This window comes from Triticum aestivum, chromosome 6B (assembly GCF_018294505.1).
Source record: "Triticum aestivum cultivar Chinese Spring chromosome 6B, IWGSC CS RefSeq v2.1, whole genome shotgun sequence".
NCBI classification, from domain to species: domain Eukaryota; kingdom Viridiplantae; phylum Streptophyta; class Magnoliopsida; order Poales; family Poaceae; genus Triticum; species Triticum aestivum.
In genome coordinates, this window is record NC_057810.1 from 593,613,918 (window position 1) to 593,617,667 (window position 3,750).

The window sequence follows — 3,750 nt, forward strand, 5'->3', positions numbered from 1 at the left end:
GCATGTTCTTCCTCGTTCTTGGAGTAGATGAGTATATCATCGAGATAAACCACGACGAATTTATCCAAATACTCCATGAAGATTGAGTTCATTAACCGAGAAAAGGTGGCTGGAGCGTTGGTTAATCCGAAGGACATAACGGTGTACTCGTATTGGCCATAGCGAGTAACAAAGGCCGTTTTAGGAATGTCCCCGTTTCTGATTTTGATTTGATGGTAGCCCAACCTCAAATCCATCTTGGAGAAGACTGAGGATCCAGCGAGCTGATCATACAGGTCGTTGATCCTGGGAAGTGGATATTTGTTCTTGATTGTGACCAAATTGACAGGTCGGTAATCTACAACCATCCGGTCCGTACCATCCTTTTTCTTGACGAATAGGACGGGGCAAGCCCACGGAGATGAACTAGGGCGGATGAAACCCTTTTTCAAGGATTCATCGAGTTGTTTCTTAAGCTCGGCTAGTTCTAGGGGTGCCATCTTATAGGGTCTTCTAGCAATCGGAACGGTTCCTGGAATGAGATCTATTACGAACTCAACATCCCTGTCAGGTGGAACACCTGGCAATTCCTCTGGAAATACATCCGGGAAGTCACGGACTACCGGAACGTCCTCAAGGTCTGGCAAAGGGCTGGCGTTAAGAGAATATAATTGTCGCTTGGCTATTCGGGTCAAGACATTGACTATCTTCCCCGAAGGATGGGTGAGTTGAACAGTCCTAGAGAAGCAATCAATTTTGGCTTGATGAGCTGACATCCAGTCCATACCCAAAATGATATTAATATCCGAAGATTTAAGGGCTATCAAGGATGCAAGGAAAACAAGTCTGTCGACTTGGATCTCATTTCCATAACTTACCCTAGAGGTCTGCCATCTAGACCCAGGGGTAGAGATTTCCATAGTGGATGGCAAGTCACAGAATGCAACGTTATGCAAACGGGCATAACTTTCAGATATAAAAGAATGAGAGGCTCCTGTATCGAAAAGAACGGATGCCGGGTGGCAATTAACAAGAAGCGTACCGAGAACGACGTTGGGGTCCTCTTGAGCTTCTTCGGCAGAGATACAGTTGACATGGCCACGTGAAGCGGTGACCGGTTTGGCATGGAACACCTTCCCTGTCGGCTTGCCACGGCCAACAGCTTTAGCAGATTGATTGGGGTTGGTCTGGGGACACTCGCGCATATAATGACCAGATTCCCCACACTTGAAACAAGTCACGGAACTGGTACGTGGAGGAGCATTATTGGATGGAACCCCATAGGGCTTGGCCGGTGCAGACTGTTGAACAGGGCGAGGCGCCTGGAAAGATGGCCTCGGTGTGAACCTGGGTGGCAGGGCGGTATTGGGTACCCACACGCGGCGTTTCTGAGGACCAGCACCGGATGAGGAACCCATATCACGTCCATGCTTGCGTGTTGCATCATAATCAGTCTGACCAGTTTCAGCACTGATGGCTTTGTTGACAAGTTTCGAAAAAGATGTGCACTCATGCAGACGGAGGTCGCGGCGAAGCTCAGGGCTAAGGCCCTTTCGGAACCTTGCTTGCTTCTTGGCGTCAGTAGAAACTTCCTCAGTTGCATATCGTGCGAGATTACCAAACTCTCTGCTATAGGCATCCACAGAAAGTCGGCCTTGGGTGAAACTGCAAAATTCTTCACGTTTACGGTCCATGAGACCCTCCGGAATGTGATGTTCACGGAAAGCCTCGCTGAACTCAGCCCAAGTAGTGACATGGCCCGCTGGGCGCATGGCTCCATAATTCTCCCACCATAGACTGGCGGGGCCTTCAAGATGATATGCGGCGAAGGTGACCTTGTCAGCCTCCGCTACCAACGCGGAACACAGCTTGTGAGAGATACTGCGAAGCCAGTCATCAGCGTCGAGAGGCTCGACGGAGTGGTGGAACGTGGGTGGATGCAATTTGATAAAATCACTGAGTGACACCACGTTAGCCCTCTGATGGTGTGATGTATTCTGTTCTATACGCTCCAACAAACGGTTTGTCTCCCGCTTGTTTCTCTCAGCTTCCATCATCACCTCGGCTAGTGAAGGAGGATGAGGCAGATTTTCATTCCTGGCTTCACTGCCTTCGGCCTGCTCTTGGGAAGCAGGATTAGCGCGCGTGTTGACCATCCTAGGTAGACAAGACAATGATTTAGTCAGGATGGTAAAATTCCGACATAGGATACATAAGGTAAGGAATAACTCGAAATACAAGATGATCATCCGTATGACATGGTAGATACAGAAACTGCTTCTTTATTCCATCGTCATGCACACCATACAAGGTTTAGTACAAGACCAAACAAAGTACTATTATGGTGAGAAAAGGATTACATCTCGTCAGAGGCATTCCAAGCTCCTATACATTATTTTCTACACCTCCGGAAAGAGTACAAACTAGGACATATCCCACGAGTCACGCGGAACGATAGATGACACAGCTAGTGCGAACTAGTGATGCTACCCCTAACTCAGACCGATCCGTAGTAGTCCTCATAAAAGTCACCTCCATAGCCTGGAAGCTCAACATGTTCATCCGGAAACAGACGATCTCGCGGAGCTTGTGGACCATAGGGGCTAGGATGAGGCCTTGGACCAACAAACGGTGGCCTGCGGGGACCGCGAGGTGGGGTGATGCCTCCTACATCACGCCAAACCATCACGTCCGGCAGAGCAGATCTCACAGGATAGAGATCGCGCATATCCGAATATCCAGCTTGCACCGCCGGTGCGAACCGAGTCAAAGTGGCCCAGTGATCGGCACGGGTATTGAAGAGCTCTAACCTTAAGGCCCGATTTTCACGGTCCTTATCTTCGAGCATCTCAGCAGTGGTGCGAGTCCGTGAATCCTCCTGAGTGGAGTCAGCATAAATAGCTTGGAGATATCCTTGTGCTCCCGGAAGTGATCCTGGCATATACCGGAAGTCAGAGTCCCGAAATAAACCAGATCTGACTCGCATAATGGTCATCATAGAGTAGGCGGCATCCTGCACAGCCATCTCGATAGTAACCCCGAGTCCATAGGAGCAGTGAAGAGGCTCAGTGGATCCAGGATAAGATGGAAATATCCTGACAGTGCAGAGATACTGGCTTTGATTAAAATCTCGGAATTGCTCTTCAACCGTGTACTCAGGATACCAGCGGTATCCAGCCTCAGTCATTACCCTGACCAACTTAGCAGTATGGCCGGGTACATCTAGGCATCGAGTTAGGCGAACCACTTGATTGAGGTCGCGAGTGGCCATCTGAAAGCATAATCATAATGCAAGGCATTAGAATTTCTAGCAAAATTTCGGCAGCATAACAGCTGTAAATGCTCAAAAAGGATATTGAGACTTTTGACAAAGGATTTCGTACACACCCAACATCATCATATCAAAGTTCTGGAACCATTCTAACAACATAATGTGGTAGTAGAACTGAACTAGGCTTGTAACCATCAAACTTATAAGGTACTACTGATTAGTAACACGTGATCCTGATAGAGAGAGTAGATCCTAATTCCTTAACCCCCGGTGGAAGAATGGACTGACTCAGATCAGAAAGTCATAAGGTATAAGGAGTAAAAAGAGCCTTACGTTCCAACCCACAAACAATTCCCCTACATATAACTAAAGAATTTCTAGACTCAACATCGACCAGTTTGGCTTGGAGAACCTACAGGCAGTCCTGCTCTGATGCCAACGCTGTCAGGACCCCGACTCGATGTCACATCGATCTAGCTGGTAACACCTCATATCACTTT